The 19,946-nt window shown below is 49.8% G+C and overlaps 1 pseudogene; it reads right to left on the bottom strand.

Annotated features, from left to right (window-relative positions):
- Window positions 1–401: 401 nt before the first annotated feature.
- Window positions 402–2,048, bottom strand: LOC147677802 (uncharacterized; annotated as a pseudogene).
- Between the last annotated feature and the right edge of the window lie 17,898 nt (window positions 2,049–19,946).

Below are 19,946 nucleotides of genomic sequence, written 5' to 3' on the forward strand. Positions count from 1 at the left end.
TAGGTTTTTGTTATTAGTTTCGGTCGCAGTTAGCTAAGAGACAAAAACTGCTGCGTTCAGGGTTTTTCCGATTCCTACGGGAGGGGGAATGAGCGAGTGTGACTCGCACGCAGAGAGAAGCACCCCAAAATGGTCACACACAAGCTAAGCTAAGAAAACTGAATAACATCACACGCATACATTAATAATGAGATGGAGAATATAAACGTAAATGCATAAATGAATACATCATTAGTTAGACACACTATGCTAACTCATAAATGTAAATGTAAGTGGGCCGGGCATCGGAAAACGAAACCTATCAGACCCTCCTGTTAGCATTGTGTGGCTAACATGGGCGTAGCCTTTATTAGCTAAAAGATAAGGTCTTTACACATCATGCTAGGAACAGGGGAAACATATCAAGCAAAAACATCATCATCAATAAGCATCAACCAGTGAACATCATGGAGCTCCATGTCATTAGAAACAGGATACTGGCGGGTCGGTCTTTTAAGAGATTGCAAATTACTGGCACACATGGAGCAACAGGGGGGAAGGCAATAAACACATAGGCAACAAGTCAGCAATATACCCACTACTCCTACAACACCCTTCAAGATCTTCCAGACCCAAGAGGAGAAAACACCACACAGCCATTTCTGTAGTGACCAAGTACCAGTGTCCTGATGAAGTTCAGTCGCTAATCTATGAAGTTTCTGTACAGCTAAGTTAACAGTGGGGGCCGAGTCAGGAATGTACACACAGCAAGACGTCCCGATGACGCGACAGGCTCCACCCCTATCAGCAAGAATGACGTCAAGCACCATCCTATTCTGAATCGTAAATAATCCCATAGACTGCATCTCAACAGACATATTAGCTGCAATGTCTGCCTCAGTATTCACTACTTTCTCCATCACCCTTGACAGTCTCCGAATAGCCCTACTGTTAAATATGGGACCCCAGAACGGCAATAGACCCTTAGAAAAGTCTGTCCATTGCTGCAAAGAAGTATCAGTCTGATCCACATCCTCAACTTGGAGTGCCCTCCTTTGACGCTGTCCAGGCATTATAGCAAACCGACGATGAGTCTTATGATAGTCTGAGGGTGCTACATAGACAGGAGGAAGCAGGTAAGCCAGATAGCAGATCCCACCCCAACCCTCAGGCAACCACAGGTATCCATTATCTCCTCAAACAAAGTAAATATTCGGGGGAGTGACCAAAGAAGGACTTAGGGACAAGCGACTCGAAGCAGTCACATTGCAAGAACTGTTCCCAACCTTTATAGGGCCCCTCCCCAGGATACAGAAGAATGGTGAGGGCCCAACAACTGCCAGGGGCACCAAAGAATGACTACAACCATTTGGCACAGGAGGGTGTCTATAAGCCAGAGAGGAGTTCAACTGTAGAAAACTCTCCCTAACTTTGTCAGTGTCGTTAGGAGTCACAAATCGTCCCACTTTCTTCTAGCATGTTTCCAGAAATGCCTTATCGAAACGTCCGTCAGTAAACAACTGTCCAAGAGAAGAGGTGGGCATAGGGCGTACTCGCATTGTCAAGGTAGATCCCCTACTAGGTAACCGAGGATCTAGAAAATTAGGTTGTTGAAAGAATTTCACCATGCCAATTAAAGTGTACCATCCCACACAACTATTCACAGGAGTTAAAGGGAGTGCCAGCAATCTATCCTTTTTATAGGCAGCAGAAGGTAGCAACCCACAAACCCAACAATCTGTCACATTATACACAGCATGGGCATGATGTAGAGTCTTGATAAAAACATTATCACTGTAACCTTTTCGCAAACATTGTTCACTATAATCAACAGTAACCATATTGTGCTTGGGAAGGGCAGGAGGGGTAGGGATAAACATATGAACAGGATAGGCTTCATCTAGGAAAAACAGTATTCCAAGAATTATTAGAAATACAATGATGAATATCACAATGGCCACAATTTTCCCTTTTCGTGACAAAGCGAGCCATGGAGAGTCGGGTTCTGGTCTACGAGGAGTTGCAAAAGGCTGCTCCTCCTCAGGAATGGGACGACCAAAGGGGTACATGTTCCCTAACTAAAAGTCCAAAACTAAACTAAAAAAGTAATCAACCAGTCACAGTCACACCGAAGCCGGCCAGGGGGGTTCTTCACCCTCAGAAGGGATCTTCTCCATGTGTCCGTTAAAGCCTCACAGGCAGGCTTCTATTGTTCGTTCCCTAATCCCACGACGGAGTCGCACAGCTTTTGCAATTCAGGAGCACTTAATCCGGGCCCAGGCGTAATCCTAGTGTCCCATTTGACAATGTCTCGACAGTGCACCAGGGCCCTTACCAGCAGTCCGTCCCTAACACTTAACTATTCTTCAGCACAGTTCTCTTCTAAGTCCCTATCTCAGCCCTTCTTCCAGTGCTCAGTTCTCCTTCCTTCCTTTCCTGGGCCGCAGATTATAACGAGGGCTCCCTCGCACCTCTGGATCCGTGAACAGAATGGGGGGGCTCAATGGCAGGGGACTTATCCGCTGATGTTTGCTCACTGTGATCAGGAGAGGCCTCACCACTTGTAATCAGAGCCGGCCTCTCCTCTCTTTGATCTGGCTCCTCACCCCTCAACAAAGCATCCGAAAAGGGTATGTACAGAGGAACTACTTCACATTTGTCATCAGCGACGCCGTTTCTCACCCATTCGTCATATGGCAGTGGCAGTGGGACGCGCTTCACGTGGGATGCATGTGTCCACGCCTTGCGGCCCTGGATCCGGAGTGCGGTGCGGGTGGTGAGGAGAACTTGCCTCAGCTCCGACCCCCTTGGATCCAAGCAGGACTTCCGCTGGTACTTCTTAACGACAACTCAGTCCCCGGGTTGTATGGTGTGTCCTTCCCCCTCCGGCCGCGGCTTCAGGGTGTCTGCTACCTGCTGATGAACAGAACGGAGATCTTTAGTCAAAGCATACAGGTAATCTATCAACAAAGGATATTCTATTTCCGAGAAACATTTAGGTCTAGGGACACCCCACACGTTGGCCGGACGGCCAAAAATAACCTTGTGGGGTGAGACACCTGTCGTGGAATTGACTGTCACTCTAGTGGAAAGTAAAGCCAGGGGGAGTGCGTCTGGCCAACGTAACCCTGAACTCTCTTGTATCTTGGCCATCTTTAACTTCAGAGTCCCATTGAACCTCTCTACCAAACCCGCAGCCTGGGGGTGTCGTGCTGCATGAAATTTCTGTGATATCTGTAGTCCCTTACATATCTGTTTCATCAATTCGGCATTAAAATATGTGCCATTGTCACTCCAGATCACCCGGGGCAATTCGTAGCGAGATAAATATTCCTTTATCAACAGCTGTTGAGATAGCCGTACAATCCTTAGTTGGAAAAGCCTCCACCCACCTACTAAAGGAGCATACCACCACCAGGACGTACTTAAGGTTATTGACTCTCTCCATTTCAATATAATCCATTTGGATCACTTCAAAAGGAAAAGTCGGAGGAGCAAAATTGCCAACCGGAACAGGTGTTCCCTTTCCAGGATTATGTCTTAAACAAACCATGCACTGCTGCAATAAATGGGTTGCCATCTTGGAAATGTTCTTATTACTCCACACCGGGTCCAGTAATTTAAATATTCCCTTTGCACTAATATGAGCTGGCCCATGAGCCATTGTCACCACTGGGAGGACATATGCGTCCGGGAGTAACCATTGTCTTTTGTCTGACACATCCCGCCAACACTCATCCGAGTCCAACCGTCCCCCACCATCCTTCCATGCCCTCAACTCATCCTCAGTCCCTTTTACTTGTATGTTCCGCACACTTTGCACAGTATTCATGAACATGTCAACGTCCGGTACCCACCTAGCTGGTCCTGCCACAAACATTCGTGGGAGTTTTGTCCTAGCTGTCTCCTTAGCTGTCTGATCTGCAAGTGCATTGCCCCGTCCTATATCATCCACCACCGATTTGTGTGCACTACATTTGATCATGGCCAGTCGTCTGGGAAGCGTCAATGCTGTCAATAGTCGTAATATCAACGGACCATTCTGGATCCTTTGTCCGTGTGATGTCAAAAACCCTCTCTCTGCCCACAGTCGCCCATAGCTATGAGCCACGCCGAAGGCGTATTGGCTGTCAGTGTAAATATTCACGTCCAGTCCTTCACTCAATTCACACGCTCGCATCCATGCTAATATTTCTGCAGCTTGGGCTGAGTGGTACGGGACCCTAGAAGTCTCCACCACCGTTTTCAATGTTGTGACTGCGTATGCTGCAGTTGAGGTACCATCCGCAAGTTTAAAACAGGAACCATCAACATACAGCTCCCCGTTGGGATCATTTAGGGGGGTGTCCGTTAAATCTATCCTTCCCTTCGTCTCCTCCTCTGTCCGAAACAAACAATCATGGACTTCATCGTCTTTTTCATCTGAAGGGATGGGTAGCAACGTGGCTGGGTTCAAAGTGGCACATCTTTTAATCGTAACATGGGGTGCGAATATTGTGAGCTCATAACCAGTAAGACGAGCACTAGTTAAATGCTGCGTCTGCGTTTTGTTCAATAAAGTGTCCACAGCATGCGGTACCATTACTGTGAGATCAGAACCCAGCACGAGCCCCGCCGATTGTCTAATTGAAACCGCAGCAGCCGCTGTAGCCCTTAGACAGCTCGGCAACGCTCTTGCCACATTGTCAAGCATAGCAGAAAAATAAGCGCAAGGTCTCTGTTTCCCTCCAAAATATTGAGTTAGGACAGACAACGCGCAACCTTCCGCCTCATGTATATAAAGCACAAAAGGCTTCTGGTAATCAGGAGTTCCCAAAACAGGTGCAGAACACAAAGCAGTTTTCAGTGACTCAAAAGCTTCTTGACATGCTGGAGTCCAGGTTAGGGGTTTCGCACTCCTCCTTAGTAGTCAGATACAGAAGGGGTTTGGTTAGTAAGGCATAATTGGGTATCCACTGGCGACAATACGAGGTTATCCCCCAAAACGCATGCACCTCTCGCTGCGTGTTAGGTACAGTCATATTAGTTATCGCCTTGATGCGCTCCGGAGTCAACCTCCTCCCCTCCTTCGATAGGAGATGACCTCCTGTCGACAGTAGTGAAATTTAGAAAGGGACACTTTGTGTCCATTTCGAGCCAAATGGTGCAACAATTTAACTGTGGCATCTCGACACCCATCTTCGGTGTCAGACGCTATTAAAAGATCATCTACATATTGCAATAAAACATTGCCCTCGGGGAGTTCCATATCATCCAAATGAGCCTTCAAAGCCTGACTATAAATGCTGGGGCTCTCGGTATAGCCTTGAGGAATTCTACAAAATCTGAAGCTGCGGCCAGCCAATGAAAATCCGAAAAGATGACGGCTATCAGAGTGTACCGGGATACTAAAGAAAGCATTTTTCAAATCCAAAACAGAGAAATATCTGGCAGTGGGAGGGATCATTGTCAAAATCGTTGTAATGTCAGAGACCACCGGATATTGGGGTTCAACCACCTTATTAATGTGGCGTAAATCAATCACAAAACGATAAACATCAGGTGCACCATCACCTGCATCAGCAGAGGGTCTTTTAAGAATCGGGAGAATGGGGCTGTTACAAATGTTAGAGGCCGTCTCCTCTACTATACCTGACCGTATCAAATCCTGTATTATTTGTAGCAAAGCCGTTTCACCGTCCCTAGATATTTTATACTGCGGTATTCGGGGCAATCGAGCTCCCACCTTAATCTTGATGGACACGGGGGCAATATCCACCTTTCCCACATCAGTATCACCACTGGCCCACAAAGTCTCCGGGATCCCCACACACTCAGCTGGAAGAGGCTCGTCTTTTGAGAAGCACTGTTGCGCACGCGCGACAGTTGGACCCAAAGTGACGTACACACCGTCCGGAGAACAGTAAATGGTGGCATGCAATCTCTTCAACAATCCAAACCCAGCAAATTCTCGCCACAATTCGAAGTCAAACGGAAAGGAGAGTCAATGGTAAAAGGACCAATCGTAAGTGTAAGAGGCTTAGACACCCCTGGGTAGTTTCGCGCTATAAAAATCGCAAAAAAACATAAAAACATTACCGGAGTACCTGAGAACCCAACGGAAACATTATTCCTGCCAGACAGAGCCGCCCCTGGGACCTGAGAACGTGCTACAGAACTTTTCATAGCACCCGTGTCCACCAAAAATTTCTGAGGAGACCCCAACAAATCCGCAGTCACATAGTGTCCTCATTGATCAACATCCACAGAAACTGGTCCCATGCTCTGTCCTACGCTGTCCTAGTTATGGGAGAAGCCAGTCATATCATCCAATGCGTATGCGTTGTGGTAGTACTGTCTGTCTCTGTCATGGTCACCCTCAGCTTGAAAATGTTGTCGATCCCTCTCTCCGTCAAAGCAATTTCTCCCTGGTCGCCTTCCTTCATCAAACTGTCTGTCGTCCCTGCGAAATTCACCACGGCCTCTATCTCTGCCTGGTCCAACATTGGACCGGGGCTCCGGACAATCTCTCCACCCGTGCCCCTCCTTTTTGCAGTTCGCACACTGGTTCGGCCCCAGACTCTCTCTCTTCTCTCCCCTTCCGTAACTACTTCCGCCCCGACCCGCTACCATAGGCGGGGCTCCACGTCCCCGACCCTTCGACACCTGCTGCAGCAGCACCCTTGTCTTCAAGTCTTTGGCTTTCTTTTCCTGTCTGTCTTTGTTCTCGTTCTCTCTATGTTCATAATACTGAGCCATACTCAGAATACCAGAGGGGGTGGACGTCGTCCACGTACTCTCCGATGCCTGCAATCTAGCCGCTATTTCTGGTAACACGTTAGTTACAAACCTATTCACGAAAAGTCGCAAGCCCCCATCCTGAGAGAGATCCTGACCACTAAAATCCAAAAAGGCTTCCTTGAAACGAGTGAAGAAATCCGAAACCGCTTCATCCTTCTTTTGTCTACATGCAGTCAACTTATCCCAATCCACCTTCTTTGGAGGAATAAGAGAGTGTATAAATTTTATTATTCGTCCCGGTAATGCTAAAATCTCAGGTTTCGGTTTTTCCCCTGGCTTCCGTTCCTTATCCCAGTCCTTAAATTCCTCCCAAGTACCTCCCAATTCCTCCGCATGATCTGTACCCTTCACCTGCCTCCACACATCCACCGGAACCAGTAACCCAAAGAACAATTCTATGGCAGCTAAAGTCATGACCGTCGAGGCAGCTGCTTCCGTCAATTCTTTGTAATAAGCAGTCGGGTTTTTTCTAGAGTCGGGCAACTGCACCTTCAGCGCCAACACCTCGCTCCGTTTCCAAGGCGTGTATACCCACTGTTCCTGGAAACGAGCCTCTACACGAGCTCTGGTCACATTATTAGTTACTTGGTCTACCACTTCAGGCATTTCAGGATGGAAAATAGGGTGAACTTTGCGCATTGGATGCACTCCAGCAAAATAGGGCCCTCCTGCTGACGGCAATTCATTTCTATATTCCAGTAAAGTCTGCATATTCTGTAACACATCCCTCATACTAGTATTAGCCCTATAGGCTCTGTCCTTAATGTCATATAGAACCCGGGGCGCCATTCCACCATAACCCTGCTCCCACAACGCTATCAGCGTCGTTGACATATGCCATAAAGCATGCTGCTGCATCAGAGGCTCATAATCCTTAATTGTGGACCAGATGTCTTCCAGTACATAAATAGGACTCCTAGCCCACTGACAAGCCTGATTGGCCACCATCGTTTTTTCATCCACCCCAACAGTAGAGCGTGTAAGCAATTTACGTACTTGGGTAAGTATCCCACCTCCGACACCTCGAGTCGGGGTCGTCAACTCACCGTGGGGGGTAGCGCTAGCAGAAACAGTGGGAAGTGCAGAAGAAATCGCAGAGGGGGCAGGGGAGCTCACCGCAAAGAAAGAAACCAAGGGCGCGGTCACGGAAGAGGTGACAGAAGACAATGCTTGTTCAACATCTCTCAACAAATTAGGGGCCGAAACAGAGGAAGTGGGGGTGCCGAACAAGGGAGGAGCAACCGTTTGCGGAACTGAAACCACCGCAGGGGAAGCAGAACCTGTCAACACGGGGTACAATGATTGCGGAGCATACGGGGGAGGGGGCCGAACATTCAAAATGTCCTCCATCTCATCTCGCTCTTCCTCTCTTACTACATAGCTTTTATCCGTCTGTGACCTATGAAGTCTGTCTGCACGCCCAATCTGTGTCTCATTCTCTTTCTTAATATGTTCTCTCGCCTTTTGTGCCATCGTCTGCACTGCTCTCTTCTGAGCCACCTTCTCCTCTCTCATCTGTCGTTCCCTTACTTCTTTCTGCCACATCCTCAAGGAATCGAACATACTCTGGCGGCTACGCTTAGCAAATAATCTATCCTGTAAATAATCTAGTTTTGCCACATCGAAAGAACCAGTCAACGGCCATTGCAAATTTACGTTACCCTTGGTATACTTGTGCCACAAAGTAATAAACAAAATTGGAGTCAATCCATGTTTAACATACATCTCGAAATTAGGTGAGTCCTCCACTGAGGCGGGTTGGCTCTCAGCCAATCTAGTGTCCGAGGCGCAGCAGCAGCACCCGAGGCACCGTAGCTTACTGAAACACGGCATCTTCACCCACTCAATCACACACCAACACAAAATTCACACTCACCCTCTCACCAACACCCAGACTGCACAATCACTACTAAACACACACACATATATTCACGCTTCCTATGCGTCAAATTCCTTCCAAACACTTGTTACCAAAATGGGACAAGGCCCGTTGACCAAGTCCTGGGTAACCTGGACCCTACCGCAGACCGAACAGTACACTCACTGTGCCGAGATTGGGGAACACATCCGCCACCCGGGCGGCACTACAGATCGCTGCGCACTTTACCACGGGAGACCCGAGACCCGCTCCCAACAAACCACACACACTAGGGGTTCGGGGTGAGTCCCAGAATCCGCCCGCATTGATCCACGCCGCAGTACCACCCGGTCGGATGACCACAAACAAATGTCCACCCAACATCCGCCAAGTCTGTCAGAGCACCACTCGCACTCTGAGTTCCCCGGAGCACACTAGCCCCAGGAGCACACAGGCTCCTCCAACCACTAGAGACACGCCGGTCTCGGAGACACACCAGTCTCTTGGAGCGTCCCAGCTCCCTCAATCAACAGTCAGACCACTAACCTTCTATACGCGGTACCGACCTCTACCGTTCTCCACCGCCGGCTGCTGGGACCAACACGGTCAGCTCCAAAGTTCCGCCTTCCGGACCCCGGCGCAGGATCATGAACCGGGACCTCTCCCGATCAGCAGGGTGGGGCAGCGCTGTGAGAACCAAGCTCGGCATCAAATGGGTACCCGGACCCACCGTGCCGACCAGAGGGTCCCCGGCCTTCTGCTACCCACTTACGGGTGAGAAAGATCCTTATCGCAGGGTCCCTGTTCGGGTGCCATCTGATAAGCGTGGCTCAAATCCACCCGAGTGACTTATTGCACTCACCTATAATTACCAAGTAAGAAGTCAGCCGGACAGAGGAGGAGGGTAAACATAGTATTTTATTAGGCCACAAACTCCCATATGAGAGGGCCCTGTCCGACCTCACCCCTAAGAGTGCGCCGAGAGGACTGACTCATTTCATCACAGCAATACATTATAACATGGTACAGCAAAATAAAACACGCCCATACTGGAAAAGTACTAGACCCCGGAGAGGGTGAACAATGGCCTCACACAAGAGGCATCTGCACCTGCAATAGCAACATTTGGTTATCTCTGCCCAAGGCCGCGGAGCCGGGCCTCAGCATCTCCAGCGCATGAGAACATTACTGATTAGGTTTTTGTTATTAGTTTCGGTCACAGTTAGCTAAGAGACAAAAACTGCTGCGTTCAGTGTTTTTCCTATTCCTACGGGAGGGGGAATGAGCGAGTGCGACTCCCACTCAGAGAGAAGCACCCCAAAATGGTGGCACACAAGCTAAGCTAAGAAAACTGAATAACATAACACGCATAAATGAATAATGAGATGGAGAATATAAATGTAAATGCATAAATGAATACATCATTAGTTAGACACACTATGCTAACTCATGAATGTAAATGTAAGTGGGCGGGGCATCGGAAAACGAAACCTATCAGGACGATCTAAGTCGTGTGAACTTACTTGATGTGTATTATACCTCGCCAGCCAGCTGCCCCTTTCGATTTATGTTAGGTGAAGTGTCAATTGTGGGGCGTGGGCACGTTCAGAGAGAATTCGTATCAACCAAAAGCCTTTCAACGGGGGTATGGCTGTAGGTGCCCATTTTGCAAGTGGGAGGACTGTGGTGCGTAGTGGTGATATATTGGATACCTAGAGCTCCCTACCATCCCTGTGCTGCCTTTAGGGCCACTCCACCCCAGCATATGCCTGCCTGCCTTACTCTGCCAGTCCAGCCGATGCGGGCTAGTGTTTGAGTCCCACTGAGCGTTTTCTGTTTGGGGCTCCTCACTTCAGCGCAAGGTGGTGGATCGATTGAATTCTGGATTCGGTTTCAGTGGGTCACACCAACAGCTTCACCGCTGCTGCCACTGCTACTTTTCACTTTCAAATACATGGGGTCTAGATGGGGCCCCAAGGTACAAGCATGACTGCCAGGCCGGGTTCCGCTGAAATACTCATGCACACCAGGCCTCACTTTAGCTGATCGCTACACTGCAGTTCCGATTGTCCAGACTTGTCCGCCCCTTATGTCGGGGCACTATGTCTTCACCTCGATCTCCAGAGATAGCAGGGCAGGCACGCCTCAGGCTACAATCATGTAGCTACTCTATAACCTAGGGTGCGTCTCGAACCCACCTGACCACCAGCACGCACAGGCCAAGTTGGGTGTACCCATCGCGGCAGCAGGAGGATAATCTATTCCGCGGCGCACCGCCCCATATACCACGCAGCACAGTTGCCTGCCGAGCTCCCCAGGCACTCTGGAGCTGGCCCCACGATCCCTCTGGGTGGTCGTGGGAGTTTTAAGCTGTCCTTCACACTGCCGCATCCATATGTAAATGTAGAGTATTTATTTAGCGCACTTCTACCCGGAGGCCTCGTAGCGCTGTATGCATACCGCTGTGGAACCCATCCTGGCTTTCCTGTGAAATGCCCACTCCTGGGCACCCCCAAGGTGATGCCAGGCATCCACAGCGCTGCTGGGGCCGTTGTGGAGATTAAGCAAGCTATTGCCCAGAGTCACAGATTGGGACCCATGATTAGACTAGGCACCGAGGCGAGAAGGTCAGGGACTACCGACCAACCCCCTCCCCCGACTTGGACACCACCACGAAATACAATTAAAGCAATTGGACATGAGAGGTGTTTCTTTGGAAGGGGGGGGTCTCGCGACCCCCGCCCGTATTTATTAAAACATGAAAACAAATTAAAATTGAAATAAACAATATTTACACAAGCATTTATGTAGAAAAATGTTGGCATTAGATTACAATCAATGTAGACAGGTATCAAAGGGCTAACCTTAACAAATTTCTAATACAGGGTGTTTCCTAAACGAATCTAACATCATACTTATAACTTTTTCTGCTTATCCTAGTTTTGGGCCTACGGCAAGGTCGCTAACTGGTGTCAGATCCTTATTAACCAGCTACGCCCTCACGTATGAGTGCGCATGCACAGAGGACCCGTTTACCGAGAGGGTACTTCCCCCCCTCCCGATTACCCCCTTACGCTCTGGGAACTCCATTACCCAAAAGGGGGGCCCTTGCACTCTGCGCCGTTTATATTGCACAAGCGGGATGGCTAACCAGCCCAAAGAAAGCGGGACTCCCCCCTTCCTCGCACCCATCCAACCAAGCGGATGTACCGCCCCTGGAGTTCTAAGAGAGACCACTTGCCCCCCCCCCGGGCGACCCCATTCAAAAATGGTGACGCCCCCTAAGGAACTTAATTTGACTGCTCACCGATCATGACCTTACTGCCACAGGCCAGCATAGTTGCCCGACTATCTGGTCCCCCCAATCCTCCTCTCCTGAAAGGTCATGCCTACTTAGAACCCTCCCAGCCATGCCAAAATATTCTCCATAAACAGCTCGTTGCCTGCCCTAGTCAGGTGGACCCCATCTTGTAAGAAGAGATGTTCCCCCCAGATGCACCCATGTGGTATATTCTGCAGTTGAGGTGACCGACATAATTTCTCTATCTTGTTGTTGGTCCTCTTTACCGAGTGATTCAACGCCTTGACAGAGTCCCCCTCCTCCAACTCAGCCTAGGGATCATCTGAGACCACACTATGGTGCAGCCCTGGCGTATTTTGGCTAACCAGCTCACTACTGAGATTATCTCTTCCATCAAGACCCTCTTGCCCAGACTTACCAAATTGTTGCCACCCACATGTAAGATAACCACTGAGGGCGGTGGGGTGTGCCTATCGAGCAATTCTGTAAAAAAACAACTAAACTGACTGAGGGAAAGACCACCCCTCCCATGAAAGGAAACCTTAAAACCTCCCTGTTCCGCCCTCTGTCTATATTTGCCTGAAAAGAAAACAGATTTAATGCGCTTCACATAGGGGTGACCAACCACCCAAACCACTTGTGTCTCCTTCCTATGTTCCTGGGTCCGCCGTGATGAAGATACTTGCTGTTGGTGATCCGGTAATAGTTTCCGCCCTGCGTGACAGGCTCGAGAAACTGAAATACAAGCAAACAACAAGACAGGTGTCAGCGTAACTTACTGGGTACCTCACAACATGTGCAGCCGCACATAACGCTTGTAACAATTGGAAGACCATCTCCCAATCCTTTTCACACTGTTCACATACAACCCTCTAGCTGTCGCTTCAGTGGCTGCCCCTATCCTGAAAGAATGTGTCCCAAAATCTTTTGCATTTAGACCAGCCTTGCCAATTGTCATTGCCAACACTCTTTGGAATTGAAACCTGGTCAATGGGGTCCCGTCTGCATGCATTAAGCTCGTTGTTTGATAAAGGCCTCTACATGGAACACTGGGCAGCAAGGTTTAGTCCGTGCACGGTGTAGTACCAGACTATCCCCCCGGGCCTCCTGATCAGTTTTATATTTATGTATGGTAATCAACAGCGTATCGCCCAGTATCTCTGTGTGTTTCAGCCGAAGACCCCCTAGCATGTCCTGCTTGCCGCTAGCCAGCAGTTACCCCACCCGTAATGCCCCATAAAAGGCTAATGAAAAGGCGGCTCTGAATAAGAGTACCTCCCCTGATGAACTACAGGTGTCAGACAAGGCCTTCAATAATGATGCCAGCTGTTCTAAACCTATCAGTTGTCTGGAATCTGTGGCAGTTGCTTGCAGGCGCCGCCACCCCCTCAGTGCCTTCCGCACGATGAAACTATTTGTGGGATCTTTGGCCCCTTTAAGCTGCGCCAAGAAAGATACGGCCGCTATGCGTCTGCTAGCTGTCGCTGCTGAGCGCCCCTCTTTATGCAATGCATCCATGTACTGAGTGAAATTCCACTCCTGATCCCATTTTTCTGCCCAGTCCTGTCCCAAAAAGGAGCAATAAGACAAACACGCCCCTTCGTAAGCTGTTCTGGTCCTGGGCGCTGGGCTAGCTGCCACGAGGTTCTGTAGCTGGGGGCACCAATTTGCCAGAGTGTTGTTGGGAAGTGTGCAGGTGTTGCCTCTGCGGATGGTAGATGTTCCCTGAATACCTGCATCTTAAAGCAAGAAAGCGCATCAGCTGCGTTATTCAACACCCCTGGGACATGTTTGGCCCTAAACTGTACATTCAGTTTCATGCAAATCAGCACAATTTCTATCAGTAGGCGGAGTATAAACTTACACCGCACCGCCTGATGGTTGATATATTCAACTACAGTCATGTTATCTGACCAGAAGATCACAGAATGATTACACAACTGATCAGGCCACCGTTGGGCCACCCACTTGTTTCCAAGGATGGCGCCAAACCCCACACTGCCCTCAGCGTCAGTCCATAGACCTAACTCAGCAGACGTAGTGGGGGGGCCGCACCACACTACTCTGCCGTTGAAATCCTCCAGAAATACAATCCATATACGCATGTCCTGGCGAACCTCGGCCGACAATCTAGTGCGATGGTGTTTCTCCCACAGGCCCGTCATGGCCTGCGAGATTGAGACTGAGAAGGGGCGTGCCATGGGTATTACTCTTAGTGCAAAGTTCAGCTGGCCAATAGTCTGCTGGAGCTGCTGGAGCGTCACTTTTACTTTAACAAAACATTGCTGGAGAGCTGCTCTAAATTTCGTGATTTTGTCTTTGGGTAACCTTAAACAACCCTCCACTTCTATGCCTAAAAATTCCAAGTTGGTAGCCGGACTCACCGTTTTTCAAGGTGCCGGCGGGACCCCAAAAGCCCGTATGAGCACGCAAAATTCCTGCAATGCCCACGCACACTCCTGTGAGCCTGCCGAGCCCAGAAAGAGAAAGTCATCCAGGTAATGCAGACATGGTGATGTCCTGTTGATTACCTAAAAGCCCATTCCAGAAATTAACTACATTTCTCAAAGTAGGCGCATGAAACAGAGCAACCCATGGGCATACACATGTCCATATAGAATTTCCCTTGAAAAGCAAAACCTAGCAGGCGCTGATCTAGGGGATGGACCGGCAGTAGCCGAAAACCAGATTCAATGTCTGACTTGGCCAGCAAGGCCCCAGGTCCGAGAGTCCTCAACATCTCCACTGCCTGGTCAAAAGATGCATACTTAAAACTACAAATGTCTTCATTTATAGCGTTGTTTAAAGAGGTACCCCTAGGCGCTGATAGGTTATGAATGAGCCTGTACTCGCCCTCCTCCTTCTTTGGGACCACGCCGAGGGGCGAGAAAACAAAATTAGGTACAGGAATAACATTAAAAGGACCCGCTATCCTACCTAAGCGCAACTCTTTAGCAATTTTTGTCGCCACAACATCTGGGTTGTGCCTAACTGAGAGTTGATTCCTACATTCTGGTGTCCCGGTGTATCCCACCGCTGGGATCCTAAAGCCCTGCAAAAAACCTTCTTGCAACATCCTTGCAGAGGCATGGTCTGGGTACCTGTTCAGCCAAGGAGTGATAGCCAGAACGTCAATGGGTGAATGATCTACCAGCCGTCCTCCCCCCTTAATGTTGTTTCTTTCTTCCCCTGTTTCCAGAGGTGTTACCTTTAGAGCGGCAGGTTGTTTCAGGGTGGGAAGGGTGGCCACATATGGAACATGCATGCTTGAACTTATAAGTGCCTTGTGCCCTGGTGCATAAAATCCCAGCACACCCCTTTTCGCCCACAACTGCTCCCCGTCTTAGTGGCCGTGTCACCCCCCTGTGCTGGCCAAAAGGGCTGCTGGGGTTTGGAGGGGTAGCTTTTGTTCCAACTTGGGCCCACATTCCCTGGTTGCCCGGCCGTGAACTGGCCATAACATGAAATGGAATTCACCCTGTCCCAGGATAGTGCTGGGTCAAACTCTTTAGCCTTCCTGGAGGTCATGTCGTACTCCTTCCACCCCTCCCCTCCATATTTCTCACTGAAAATAGTAATCCTACTCTGGTAACATGCCATCTCTGACTGCAAATTTTGGAAACTCTTGGCTGTAATCGCCATAAACACCGAAAAGGCTCTAATCCAGTTCATCAATGTCTCCTCCGCCCTGAATCTTGCCATTTGGCCCCGCCATTCGCTTGGCAACATCCAGTCCTTCTGCTTCCTAGCATACTCCATTTCCCTGTTATCAACCAGCAGAGAAAACATATTGATATATTTACCTGCCCAGATCAAATCCTTAACTTCTTGTGTTACATGTTGGGCAAGATTTTCCCCCTGGAGGGTATTGTATCTTCCCCCAGTACTGGTAATGCCACCTCCTTACCACTTTCTGGGACTGGCGTTGTTCCAACAATCTTGTCTTTTGCGAGTCGCTTGCCGGACATGTTGCTTGTGGAGTAATAGGCGCGCTTGCACCCCCCCACCCCTCCACTACCCTGAGCACTCATGATCCTTGCTACCATCTTTTGGGCCTCTGCAGAGGGGTCCTCTCCTACCTCCTTGGCGTCCACTGAAGAAGGTAACATCCCACCTATCCCTAGCCATGGGAGTACAGCCGCTATCTGCGCTGCCAGCTCTGGAGGTACCTGACCAACCACTGGAGGTGCTGAAACTGGTATGGGGGATCCTGTGCCGGGTACCGGAATAGGTGCCGGGTTAAACACGGGTACCATCGGGACTACCGCTGGAACCACCTGGGGCACTATGCTTGGTGCTGGTGCTGGCAAGGCCGGCGCCGGTGTTACCGGTACCCCTGTCGGGATTTTGGGAGTATGTATGGGAGCCACCGGTGGCGTAAGCCCTCCCTCAGGGACCACCCCAGGAGGGGAACAGCGTTTACAACGCAACTTTTACCACGCAGTACCTTTACCACGCAACTTTTACAACGCAGTACCTTTACCACGCAACTTTTACAAAGCAAGTCGTTACAACGACTTGCGCTGGGGGGCGCTGTAGGATAGGGAATAGTTTAATTTACTATCCAAAACCTTCCCTACTATCCACAGGGACTGGAGTTGGAATAGTAAATTAAACTATTCACTATCCAGCGCCCCCCAACGCAAGTCGTTGTAACGACTTGCGTTGTAAAACCTGCGTGGTAAAGGCATGCGTTGTAAAAGCATGTGTAGTAACGACATACATCCACCCCAGGAAGCCCCCCCTCTCCCTGTGGCTTGGGGACCCGACCGCTACCCCTCTTGGCCCTGACCCGCTTGGGCAATGCATCCAAATCCCCCTGGGCTGAGGGGGCACTATTACCCGTTTGGGTCTACCAGCGGGCTCAGCCTGATCATCAAGCCTCTGTCTGAGCTCCGCCACGCTCCTACCTATCTGGTCTACTTTCCCCCATCTCCTGGCCATTGCTGTCATCTTGCACATCATGCCCTGCAGCATATGCTCCATGCGGGAACGCTTAGCGCCTCGTCCACTAGCTATCCTCCTGCCTTGCAACAGGTAAACCATCTACACTTATGCCCAACCTATGAGCACGATGTGTTCCTGCACCCACCAGGGACTGCCTGGCTTTTACCTTTACTTAGTTGGAGGTACACAGACTGGCCGTAAGCACCACGCAACTGTGACCGCGACACACCAGCTAGCCTGGGTGTTGGGCGAGCGCACTCTAACGCACTCTAGCCCGGCGGCCCAATAGAAGCAGTGAAATGCAGGCCTGCCTGTGTCCTCTGATAGCGTTGTCCACCGCGCCACTCTCCGTTGGTTCAGCCCGCAGTGCCCCTCAGTGATGGCCTACGATGAAAAGAAAGTTAGCATACAGTACTGTTCGTGCTGTCGCACTTAAAAGAAATTACCACCTTGCAGCTGAATCCCAGCACCTCTTTCCTGAGCAACAGTGCAACAACGCCAGCATAAATTACCATATCACCAAGAAACCCTGTTCCTGTTAGCTGCTCCCTTTTAACATTAAATGGACCCACTGTGTTTTGAACCTATAACCATGAGGACGGACACAGGACCCTATCGTGATGGCAGTAGTTCACTAAGCCAGAAAACCCTCCGCCTGGAAAGTACTGTACTGCACCCTCAATGTTAATGAAACAAAAAATTGTGCTCATTAACAGTACTCTAACACAGTGTTAACCAACAGCAATTATACCAGGCCTGCCCTTAATCCTATACCATGAAACCAGTATTTTATATCAGCCCCCCCTCGCCTGTGTAGCTTTGTGATTAATCACTTCCCATGCGGTCTCCCATCCAAATACTAACCAGGCACGACCCTGCTTCGCTTTCACAACCTGCTTTCACAATGTGAAGTTTCAGGCAGCCTCTCGTATCGAGCCCCCTGAAGCGACTTGCCAAATGTGACCCTCGCTAGGAAGAGGCCTGTGTGGAAACCGAAAAAATTGCACCACAGTGCACCGCTCGGCCCGGACCCCCCTGCAAGTCGTGCTCACACTGCCTTACTTTTAGAAGCAAAACGCTGACCCCTTTACTTAGTTGGAGGTACACAGACTGGCCGTAAGCACCACGCAACTGTGACCGCGACACACCAGCTAGCCTGGGTGTTGGGCGAGCGCACTCTAACGCACTCTATCCCGGCGGTGGAGTGGTGTGGCTCACTGGTTAGAGGCGGCAGACCCGTAAGCAGAGAAAGGCCCAGGACCAGGGTTCAATTCCCGACGCGGCAGGGTAGTGGACCAGGGTCAAAACGGACTCGATAATTCTCGCCTCGGTGCCTACTCTAACCAGGGAACACACTCTGCAACTCTGGGCATTAAGCTTGCCTCATCTCTACAACGGCCCCCCACAGACGCCGGGGATGCCTGGTTTCACTTTGGAGATACCCAGAAAGGGACCATCTCACAGGGAAAACCAGGACGGGTTACCCCACCCGTAATGCCCCATAAAAGGCTAATGAAAAGGCGGCTCTGAATAAGAGTACCTCCCCTGATGAACTACAGGTGTCAGACAAGGCCTTCAATAATGATGCCAGCTGTTCTAAACCTATCAGTTGTCTGGAATCTGTGGCAGTTGCTTGCAGGCGCCGCCACCCCCTCAGTGCCTTCCGCACGATGAAACTATTTGTGGGATCTTTGGCCCCTTTAAGCTGCGCCAAGAAAGATACGGCCGCTATGCGTCTGCTAGCTGTCGCTGCTGAGCGCCCCTCTTTATGCAATGCATCCATGTACTGAGTGAAATTCCACTCCTGATCCCATTTTTCTGCCCAGTCCTGTCCCAAAAAGGAGCAATAAGACAAAAACGCCCCTTCGTAAGCTGTTCTGGTCCTGGGCGCTGGGCTAGCTGCCACGAGGTTCTGTAGCTGGGGGCACCAATTTGCCAGAGTGTTGTTGGGAAGTGTGCAGGTGTTGCCTCTGCGGATGGTAGATGTTCCCTGAATACCTGCATCTTAAAGCAAGAAAGCGCATCAGCTGCGTTATTCAACACCCCTGGGACATGTTTGGCCCTAAACTGTACATTCAGTTTCATGCAAATCAGCACAATTTCTATCAGTAGGCGGAGTATAAACTTACACCGCACCGCCTGATGGTTGATATATTCAACTACAGTCATGTTATCTGACCAGAAGATCACAGAATGATTACACAACTGATCAGGCCACCGTTGGGCCACCCACTTGTTTCCAAGGATGGCGCCAAACCCCACACTGCCCTCAGCGTCAGTCCATAGACCTAACTCAGCAGACGTAGTGGGGGGGCCGCACCACACTACTCTGCCGTTGAAATCCTCCAGAAATACAATCCATATACGCATGTCCTGGCGAACCTCGGCCGACAATCTAGTGCGATGGTGTTTCTCCCACAGGCCCGTCATGGCCTGCGAGATTGAGACTGAGAAGGGGCGTGCCATGGGTATTACTCTTAGTGCAAAGTTCAGCTGGCCAATAGTCTGCTGGAGCTGCTGGAGCGTCACTTTTACTTTAACAAAACATTGCTGGAGAGCTGCTCTAAATTTCGTGATTTTGTCTTTGGGTAACCTTAAACAACCCTCCACTTCTATGCCTAAAAATTCCAAGTTGGTAGCCGGACTCACCGTTTTTCAAGGTGCCGGCGGGACCCCAAAAGCCCGTATGAGCACGCAAAATTCCTGCAATGCCCACGCACACTCCTGTGAGCCTGCCGAGCCCAGAAAGAGAAAGTCATCCAGGTAATGCAGACATGGTGATGTCCTGTTGATTACCTAAAAGCCCATTCCAGAAATTAACTACATTTCTCAAAGTAGGCGCATGAAACAGAGCAACCCATGGGCATACACATGTCCATATAGAATTTCCCTTGAAAAGCAAAACCTAGCAGGCGCTGATCTAGGGGATGGACCGGCAGTAGCCGAAAACCAGATTCAATGTCTGACTTGGCCAGCAAGGCCCCAGGTCCGAGAGTCCTCAACATCTCCACTGCCTGGTCAAAAGATGCATACTTAAAACTACAAATGTCTTCATTTATAGCGTTGTTTAAAGAGGTACCC

Source organism: Lissotriton vulgaris, chromosome 12 (assembly GCF_964263255.1).
Source record: "Lissotriton vulgaris chromosome 12, aLisVul1.2, whole genome shotgun sequence".
NCBI lineage: Eukaryota > Metazoa > Chordata > Amphibia > Caudata > Salamandridae > Lissotriton > Lissotriton vulgaris.